The sequence below is a fragment of the Podarcis vaucheri genome (assembly GCF_965113315.1).
Source record: "Podarcis vaucheri genome assembly, chromosome: 6".
NCBI classification, from domain to species: Eukaryota; Metazoa; Chordata; class Lepidosauria; order Squamata; family Lacertidae; genus Podarcis; species Podarcis vaucheri.
In genome coordinates, this window is record NC_138764.1 from 98709525 (window position 1) to 98720667 (window position 11143).

An 11143-nucleotide genomic window follows, 5' to 3' on the forward strand; every position below is an offset into this window, starting at 1 on the left:
GCCCCCTTCATCACTATCCCCAGCAAACACGCGCTCCCATACACAGGTTAGCATAATCACATTCTCTTTTGTTCTCTTCACTTTCTTTGTTCGCTGTGCAGTAATGAAAAATGACAGCCATATTTATTGTAACATTCCTCCAGGAATGCAAAGATAATTACCTACTCTTAGCAAGGAGATGAGAACAAGGGTGAATTCTATCTCCTTCCAACTGTCTGCACCCTAAGACAGGAGCGTGTGTGAAATGCAAATAATTAGACCTGTAGGAGTAATTAAGGGGTAGGAAATTGAGCACCGTGGGTTGGTGTGTGTGCATGAGCAGAAGTTGTTTCGATGGCGGTGGTTTCTGGTTGTGTAAAATAAAACCTGGCGGATGTCTTGTGCTATAAAAGACCGTCAACAACCACCAAGGCCTGGCTTAGTTTTACAAGGGAAGTTTTGGCCTTCTTGAGAGAACCTCCTGCTCAACAAATGCAATTAAGTCTCAGTGTGATGCAGTTGGGGCCGGCTCTTGCATTAGGCAGAGTGTGCAACATAACTTAAGCTAAACTGCTTGCTTTTGGTGCCACAGAGCCAGGCAGTGTCAAAGTTAAGCACCGTTCAGACAGTTTCTAGGAGGTGGAGAATCATCATTTGCAGTGGCTGCAGCCAGAAGCAGCTCATTCAATGGGGTGAAGCCACAGCATTCACTTCCTGACAGTGGTGTTGCTGCTGTGCACTGGGAGGGAGTGGTGGGGGCGCCTGAGGCAGGTGGAGGCCGTATCTGTGGAGTCCATCCAGCACTCTTGCTGGGGCATCCACACAGCCCCATATCTCATTATCTCCATTCTAGTAAGGGGCGCAGTGCAGCTTTGCCCTACCTGAACTGCTTCTGGCAGTAGCTCACGATCCTTCTTTTCCCCCATCCCTCCTGTGCTGCAAATGGCACCAACAGCTACTTTGTTGGGTAGCCTGGACACCAGTTTGCATCCTTCACAATGCCCTAGACCTAACTGTTATTCAAGAGCCTTCCTAGTTAGCTTCTGTCCGTGGTGGAATTCCAGGGGGCGCTATCATTTCTTTTGTTGTTGTTGTTTACAAGTTCCTGGGTTTCCCAGTCAGGTAATCACACTCCTTTGTCCTGACTGAGAACCTAATCCATTCCTGGGATGACTGGCTGTCTGGCACCCATCTGCCAGGGTGCCAGAGATTATGTCTTGTGCAAGAGGCTGCTGTGAACATAGAATCATAGAATCATAGAATAATAGAATCATAGAGTTGGAAGAGGCCACAAGGGCCATCGAGTCCAACCCCCTGCCAAGCAGGAAACACCATCAGAGCACTCCTGACATATGGTTGCCAAGCCTCTGCTTAAAGACCTCCAAAGTAGGAGACTCCACCACACTCCTTGGCAGCAAATTCCACTGTCCAATAGCTCTTACTGTCAGGAAGTTCTTCCTAATGTTTAGGTGGAATCTTCTTTCTTGTAGTTTGGATCCATTGCTCCGTGTCCGCTTCTCTGGAGTAGCAGAAAACAACCTTTCTCCCTCCTCTATGTGACATCCTTTTATATATTTGAACATGGCTATCATATCACCCCTTAACCTCCTCTTCTCCAGGCTAAACATGCCCAGCTCCCTGATCCCAGGTTTCATGGATTATGGCTGCCTGCACTCCCTCGTAGCCATTACTTTCCTGAACAGAACAAAGTTAGAATGGTGCAAATCCATACTGGAATAATTTTATATGACTTTCCCAGTGAGCCATTACATAGATACATTTATCTATATACCTTCTATATATATGCTTTCGTAGATTTTCACGGGTACAGGAATGCAGGTTTTGGTGTCTTCGGGTGTCTTCCCGTGTAAGAGTCGGGGTGTCTGTGCGACGTTTCGACGAGGTCTCACTCGTCATCTTCAGGCTGGTGCTTTCGGCTTCTTGTTACTGGAACAGAGCAGAATCTGGTGTTTGAGTTCCTATAAATACTGTTGAGGGGTGTGGTGTATAGCCTCCAACGTTCTGGGCAGAGAGGAAGTTCCTAATTTCCCCACAAAAACCGACACCAGAACCAGAGGCACACAGAACGCCGTCACCAATCAACCACACCAGACCCAAACCCAGACCCTCTCCACAGACATATTACAGACTCCATCCAGTAGCCAAACTATAGTGGCACCTCCGGATGCTGCACCCCCCTGCAATCCCTACACAGATCTGGCTGGCACAAGGCACAAAACCACAGCTCGCCCCTATACACGAAGCCAAGCCAGAGCACAACTAAATGCAGCACAGCCATCTTCTCAGAAAAACTCTTCACAAGCTCAAGAGGTCAAGACACAAAAGCTTTAGCAACTAATCTACACTTAATGACCCACCCAGTGGTATTCAGAATATCACTCATGAAATCACTCAAGATATCCCTCAAGTAATTAAGGAACAAAAGAAGAAAAGGCACACTAATCTAGGAACTTCCTCTCTGCCCAGAACGTTGGAGGCTATACACCACACCCCTCAACAGTATTTATAGGAACTCAAACACCAGATTCTGCTCTGTTCCAGTAACAAGAAGCCGAAAGCACCAGCCTGAAGATGACGAGTGAGACCTCGTCGAAACGTCGCACAGACACCCCGACTCTTACACGGGAAGACACCCGAAGACACCAAAACCTTCTATATATATCTATATATATCTATATATATACAAAAAATGCTTGTTTACAAAGCTATTGTACATAAACCACTTACAAACACCGTCTCCAACTTCTCGAAAGATTCCATCAACAGTGTCTCCGAAAATCTTACACATCACTTGGGTAGACAGGTGAACTAATATCAGTGTACTGGATGAAGCAAATATCACCAGTATTGAAGCAATGATTCTTTAACATCATCTTCGTTGGACTGGTCATGTTGTGCGGATGCCTGATTATCGTCTTCCAAAGCAGCTACTCTATTCTGAACTTAAAAATGGAAAGCGTAATGCTGGTGGTCAACAAAAGAGGTTTAAAGACTGTCTCAAGACAAATCTAAAAAAAAAAGTAGTATAAACATTGACAACTGGGAAACACTGCCCTGTGAGCACTCCAGTTGGAGAACAGCCTTTACCAAAGGTGTCATGGACATTGAAGACGCTCAAACTCAGAACGCAAGGGAGAAAGGTGCTAAGAGGAAGACATTCTTGGCAAATCTGCACCGTGATCAACTCCCACCCAGAAACCAATCTCCCCACTGTGGTAGGACATGTGGATCCAGAATTGGCCTCCACAGTCATTTACGGACTCATTGTTAAAACTGTGTTGATGGAAGGCAATCTTAGTCAGCTATGAGTGATTGCTGAAGAAGAAGAAGAAGAAGAAGAAATTTATCAGTGAACTGTAATGTGCAGCAGAGGCGCTTTGAATAGAGATAGGAAAAACTGTGATGAAGTGTTTTGTGGGGACATTTGCAGAAGTGATTGTGTTGATTTTGGTAGTCAGGGTGTGTGTGTATGGTATCTGCTGGAGTAGCAACCACCCCCTACATTCACCGTATTTTTCACTCTATAAGACACACCAGACCACAAGACGCACCTAGTTTTTGGAGGAGGAAAACAAGAAAAAAATATATTCTGAATCTCAGAAGCCAGAACAGCAAGAGGGATCGCTGCGCAGTGAAAACAGCAATCCCTCTTGCTGTTCTGGCTTCTGGGATAGCTGCGCAGCCTGCATTCACTCCATAAGACGCACACACATTTCCCCTTACTTTTTAGGAGGGGGGGAAATGAGCCTTATAGAGCAAAAAATACGGTACATAAATTCCTGCAACTGTGCCTATGCATAGATCCTACCCACTGTGACCCCATCAGCAGCCCACGGGCCAGACTTCTTTCTTTGCCACCCCCTCCGCAAACAATCTGAGCACTGCGCAACAGTTTAGTCCCTTGCTGCAGGTTTCAAACACTGCTGCCGTTTGACGGACAAATGGGTTGCACGGCTATGCTTTGCATATAGTCTGCACGGCATGTATTTGTGTCACGTGTACCCAGGGGGCTTGTGCCTTTAATCCTCCTCGGAGACCGAAAAGCTGAGCACTTTGCTCGCTGCTTTCCCCCTTTAAGCTGAGCTATTATCTGCAATTTCTGTAGTATGTTTCATAAGCAGAGGTTATCGTATGTTGCAGGCCATCTATCCTGCTGGGGAGCAAAAATGAACGCTTGATAATGCTGTTGCCCAAAGGCAGATAAGAGCTCCAGCTTGCTGAAAAATCCCACAAGGTTTCCTGTAACAAAAAATAAAGTGGGGATATAATTTATTATCCTCCCCTCCCGCACTGGGCCATGTGATCGTCTGCAACATCAAGCCAACCTACGGTGCATGTTAAAACAGATATATAAATAAACCTGTTGACAGCTTTCTTTTGCTCTGCCATTGATCTGCAGTGAGTTGCATCTTCATACTTAAGAACTAAAGGGCACCTCAAGACTGAATTTTGTGTGTGGCCACATTCACACCACACCTTTAAAGCACTGTGATGCCAGTTTAAAGAGTAATGGCTTCCTCCGATGAATTCTGGGAGCTGTAGTTTGTCACGGGTGCTGAGAGTTCACAGAGCTCCTCTCCCAGAGCCACAGTTTCCGGTCTGGTTTCACAGCCGATCCCTCTTCCCAGAGGACTTTGGGAATTGTAGGTTTGGGAGGGGAATAGGGGCCTACATTGTTGGAGGCAGGAATGCTTCTGAATACGGGTGGCTGGGTATCTGAAGTGGGCAAAATGCTCTTGTATTTGAATCCTAATTGCAGGCTTCCAATGGGCATTTGACCAGCCACTGTGGGAACAGGACACTGGACTAGACGGGCCTTTGGCTTGATCCAGCAAGCTCATCTTGGGTTCTTAATATGTGCAAGCTTTGTTTAGTTTTGTATTTGGGGCTGAGAATCAAGTGGCTTGTGCCAAGAAACCCAACAGGGGTTGAGGAAGAAGAAATCATTGCAGAAGATCTGCCCAATCCTGTGCCCTGCTTGTCTCACACCAGTGGGACCACTTATAAATGCCATCTCCAACTCCTCAAAAGATTCCACCAACAGTGTCTCTGAAAATTTTTACACTTCACTTGGGAAGAGAGGCGAACTAATGCCAGTGTACTGAAAGAAGCAAAGATCACAAGTGTTGAAGCAATGTGAAATGTACTCGGAGTCGAGAGTGGATTTCATGCTCTTTATTCAGCTCATAGTGGTGAGGAGGAATGGAAGTTCCCCCAGAATGTCTGCTTTATATACTTTATTTACACAATGGGCCCCATGTGATTGGCTAATTCCGGGATTCTCCTGTAGGCCAATCAGGTTGCGGATTCACTTCTGCCTGGAGCTGGATTGGGTGGTTCCTGCGGACCAATCAGACTGCTGCATTCTGAATCTTATTGTTCTAAGACCAGTCAGACTGCTGCATTTTGGATCCTATTCAACTCAGTACATAACACAATGATTCTTCAACATAAACTTTGTTGGATGAGTCATGTTGTGCGGATGCCTGATTATCGTCTTCCAAAGCAGCTACTCTATTCCATACTTAAAAATGGAAAGCATAATGCTGGTGGTCAACAAAAGAGGTTCAAAAACTCTCTCAAGGCAAATCTTCAAAAATGTAGTATAAACACCGACAACAGGAAAACACTGGTTTGTGAGTGCTCCAATTGGAGAACAGCCTTTGCCAAAGGTGCCATGGTCTTTGAAGACACTCAAACTCAGGTTTGAAAGGGAGAAACATGCTAAGAGGAAGGCATGCTTGGCAAACCCTCACCATTATCAACTCCTGCCCGTAAACCTATGTCCCCACTGTGGAAGGACGTGTGGATCCAGAATTGGCCTCCACAGTCACTTACGGACTCACTGTTGATGGAAGACAATCTTACTCAGCTACGAGTGATCACCAAAGAAGAAGAAGAAGATACCAGCGGGGGCGGAGGGTGGGCCAAAGGCAGATGACAAGAAAGTAAGCATGCCAGCTCCAGATTTGGTGGACTTCCCGTGACCCACCATGTTGCAGGAATGGGAGCCTGCCCTGTTTGTCCCACCTCACACCCTCTTTTGGTCATTGTGGTTGGTGGTGTAGTGGTTAAGAGCGGTAGACTCGTAATCTGGTGAATCGGGTTCGTGTCCTTGCTCCTCCACGTGCAGTTGCTGGGTGACCTTGGGCTAGTCACACATCTCTGAAGTCTCTCAGCCCCACTCACCTGACAGAGTGTTTGTTGTGGGGGAGGAAGGGAAAGGAGAATGTTACCCACTTTGAGACTCCTTCGGGTAGTGATAAAGTGGGATATCAAATCCAAACTCTTCTTCTTCTTCTTGCAGACCTCCTTCTGCATGGGCGGAGGGGAGATGTGTCTTGCCCTGACACCCAGGGACTATGGGATAGCACCCAAAGGTATCGTGAAAATGCTGTTCAGTCTGCTAAGTTCTCAACCCGATATCAAATTGCATTATTGCTTATGAAGTGGGCAGCGGCAACAAGACTGAGAACTGAAGATGCCATACCACCGGATGAACCGTTTTCAGTTTCCTTGCCCATATGGTGTATATAAAACCACCCGGTGTTTCACAGCTCCCATTAATAATCGGCTCAACAGGGTGACCTGCGAGACAACCTGGGCAAAATGGAAGCTCTGTCTCATCAGCATTAACCAGATGGGCCCCTGCTTTCCCATACAAGGAAGAAGGATGGACTGTGGGCTTCAGTCCAAGGACACAGGCAGCAGTGCAGAAGCGAGCCTGTCAGATATATTGATTAGGGCCTTCCAAGGAAAGGCAGCTCCCTCCATTTTCAAGTTTCTCATCTCAGGACTGCGGCTAGCAAAAGGGAATGAGGGCAATCTGGAATAACTCTCTGCTAGGTTTCTGCCCCTACTATTGTGAAGAGCAATTGCACAGGCAATTGCCATTTAATTTCATATTTTGTCGGCTGCAGAGGAAGCCTCCCCGCATGTACTCAGAAGTAAGCCTTAGTGAATTCACTGGGGCTTACCCCCAGGTAAGCACCTGTGAGATTGATTGTGATTTCTGTTCAAATTAGAACAATGTAATATTGACACATACAGAAGAGTACATGCCATGATTTTCTGCAAACCAGTGTCCTCTTCTATCCCTTCCGATGGTGCATTTTGTCTTGTTTTGCCATCTGCAAGTGGCCTCCTCTGTCCTGCAATCCCTGCACACCCTCGAAATCTGTTCCTGGGGGGTTGCAGGACCCTATGGGGCAGATTTTGAAGCCACCCGTGGACAGAAGAGAAAGGGGAATTCCCATTGTGCAGTGGAACTGTCTGTTCCAACAGTGTTGGACGCAACATCTTCTCCTTTTCTATCTGCACAAAGCTGCAAGACTGGATTTTTTTTGTGTGTAAGTTTTTGTGTGTTTATTTGTGTGCTCCTTTCAGCAGAAAAGCCTCTCATAAACATCGATAAATAAATAATGGCCAAATGGATTTATCACTATGCTATTGCCTGTGCAGTTCCAGATGCATTATGCGTGTATGCATGTCTGTGCATTCATGCGTCCGCACACCTTGAGGTCACGCCCAGTGGGTGCAGTTTTCCAGCTTTGATGATTCTATGCTTTGGTACTCTAGACTTCAGCAAATGAAACACACAGTCACCAATGTATCCTAAGGAGATTCTTCTTTTTTTCAGTAAGAGAAGGGCTACAATTCAGAGAAAAGGCTTTTCTTCAGGAGACATTATTTTAATGCCTTTGCATATGGATAGAGAAGTGAAGAGCAAAGGCTGATGGATCGTAAGGGGTGGGAAAGGAGCATGGTGTCATATCACCAGGACACTGGAAACATCTGGGGCTGTAAAGTGGTTTATGGGCATGGGGTGCCTCTGCGTGGCATTGAAGCTCCCTTGACAAGTAGGGATAAAAAACAACAACAGTGCAGAACAGAACTAATCCACATCAGAGGCAATCACAGCCCTGCTCAAGAGACTTGACCAAGTAAGCTTCAGTTTTGCTGGATTTAAATTTGCTGGATTTAAAATACGGAGACAGGCGTCACTTTCAGATTTGGCAAATCTGGAATGTGAAGTGTGCGTTTCGAGAACTCTTGAAATGTAAATGTCATTTTTTATTTTATAAAAAAAAACTTTGAGAAATGGATTGCACTGCGGAAACGATTTTAAACTTCGGCATTTGTATAATTTAGAAGGCCAGATTTTTGAAATGTAGAAGCACTGATGTCCAGAACATCACATGTGCAAAGTTATGTTTGCAGCCTGAAACCAGAGTTTCAGGTTTTCCCCCATTTGGACCAAAATTCGAACCTGTATGGATTTATTTGTTGGCTTTTAAAGAAACTCTGCTACAATAATCAGTTATGCAAAGCAAATAAACCAAACCCCGATTAATGTTTCTAGGTATGGTTATGCTAGCATTAGATAAAATCCACCAGGAAATTCTTACATGCTAGTCTTATGGAAATTAATGGAGTTTGTGCAAAGGCATATTGCATAAGCCCCATTCTCATTTCAGTAGGGTTTGTATTTGTGAACTGAATCTATTTGTCTATCATCTCTATCTATCTATCATCTATCTATCTATCTATCTATCTATCTATCTATCTATCTATCTATCATCTATCTATCATCTATCTATCTATCTATCTATCTATCTATCTATCTATCTATCATCTATCTATCATCTATCTATCTATCTATCTATCTATCTATCTATCTATCTATCTATCTATATCTATCATCTATCTATCTATCTATCTATCTATCTATCTATCTATCTCTATCTATCTATCTATCTATCTATCTATCTATCTATCTATCTATCATCTATCTCTATCTATCTATCTATCTATCTATCTATCTATCTATCTATCTATCTATCTATCATCTATCTATCTATCTATCTATCTATCTATCTATCTATCTATCTCTATCTATCTATCTATCTATCTATCTATCTATCATCTATCTATCTATCTATCTATCATCTATCTATCTATCATCTATCTATCTATCTATCATCTATCTATCTATCTATCTATCTATCTCTATCTATCTATCTATCTATCTATCTATCTATCTATCTATCTATCTATCTATCTCTATCTATCTATCATCTATCTATCTATCATCTATCTATCTATCTATCTATCTATCTATCTATCTATCTATCTATCTATCATCTATCATCTATCTATCTATCTATCTATCATCTATCATCTAATTAATTAGATTTATATATTGCCTCGTATGAAAATATATCATCAAAATAAATGGTTAAAACACAAACAACAGAACAATACTCCCCTGGCTGCCTGTAAACACATTTAAAAGGCTGTAGAATATTAATCAGCCGATGGCCTGATTGAAGAGGAATATTTTTGCGGGACACCCAAAGATGTATAATGAAGGCACCAGATGTACCTCCCTAGGGAGAGCATTCCACAAATGGGGAGCCACTGCAGAAAAGGCCCCTTCTCGTGTTGCCACCCTTTGGATCTCACATGGAGAAGGCACACACAAAATGGGCCTCAGATGATGACTGCTGGGTCTGGGTCAGTTTATATGGGGAGAGGTGGTCCTTGAAGTATTGCGGTCCTGAGCGTAGGGAGCTCAGGGCAGGCTGTGTGTCACAAACAGCTCTGTTGTCCAGCACATTTTCACCGCTTGCTTCCTCTTCTGCCTGGTACTTGCTTGCAGCAGGCTTAAATACAACAGTGCACCAGCATGTTAGTTGGGCAACATACATGCATGTGTGATGAATGCTGCCATGTGTAGCACAGGGTAGCTGACTTTCGGCTTTCTCACTCATTCAGGAATGTGGGAATGTTCAAGGAGGCAGGAGAGGATATGTTGTTTATTAATATCCTTCCTAACTTGCGCTAAAAAGTTCTTTTATGTAGCAGAGTTACATTCCCCTTTTTATATGCACAGCAGAAAGCTGGTTGCAGGCTCATGTGAGCCTCTCACTATTACAGTGGTACCTTGGTTTACAACCATAATCCATTCCAGAGGTCCATTTGTAAACCAAAACAGGTTGTAACCCAATGCACACTTTCACCAATGCCCCCCCCCAATTGTTCGTAATAAAAAAAGGGGTTGTAATCCAAAAAAAGGTTGCAAACTGGAACACACACTTCTGGGTTTGATGTGTTTGTAATCCAAAATGTATGCAAACCAAGACATATGCAAACCAAGGTATCACTGTATACAATTCAGTCTGTCTCAGATTGAATTGTACGTTCCTGGTAAATTCCCTTTAATCCCTCTTAAAGGAATACAGACAAGACAATCTTATTTAAAGCCAATAAAAGAATTTTACTCACATCAGTTCACAGTTGGATTCCTGAAGGCAGACTTAGTTACAACCATGTACATGTGCATCTACCCCATATGGGGGAATAATCACAATGCTTCTGCTAGCTAAGAGCTAGCAGAGCAGTCCTAGCTAGAAGCTGGTCAAATGAAGAAGAAAGTAAAAAAGAGGAAGTTGGGCTGCATGACTCGTCCTTTGGTTACCTGGACAGGTTAGGTAATGCCCACCTTCTATCACATGCAAAAGAAAGGATGCTCCAGCCAGGAGGAACAAGAAGTTTTGACTGGCTGGACCAAACATTCCCTCGCATGTCTTCTTTAGCATTCCAAGGAATGTTGTACTTGACAGCCTCTCATGGATCACATCCCACCAGGGACCCTTCCCTTAGCACTGTCATCTGTAATGCACCGGGAGAAGATGACTAGGTGAAGCCGTCAGCAAGCAGTGCCCCCATCAGAGGGAATCATCAGGGGCTGCAGCAGCATTCCACCTAAGATGGCTACTTCACTCTGTCCAATGATAGGGCCGGCCCTGAATTCAGTTCCAGCTTTATCATAATGCAGTAATCTGCTGAACAGCTTAGCAAAGAGGAACCCAGTAACCCAGGCTATGTAGATAAGATGCCTCCATTTCCTGCATGGGAACGCATGGTTTTCGAAATGACCTTGGCTTCAAAGCAAGCGAATGAATGGAACAGAGCCTATAAATCAGGCTGCTGAAGCAGCAGCAATAGCCAAGCCTAAGCATCTTTCCCTCCTTTAGGCTACTGCTGCCCAAGCAGAAGTAACAGCTGCACCGGCCTTATGAGACCCAAATAGGCCATTATGGCATGTAAATGTGGCCACAAGTGCAGTGGATGGAATGCA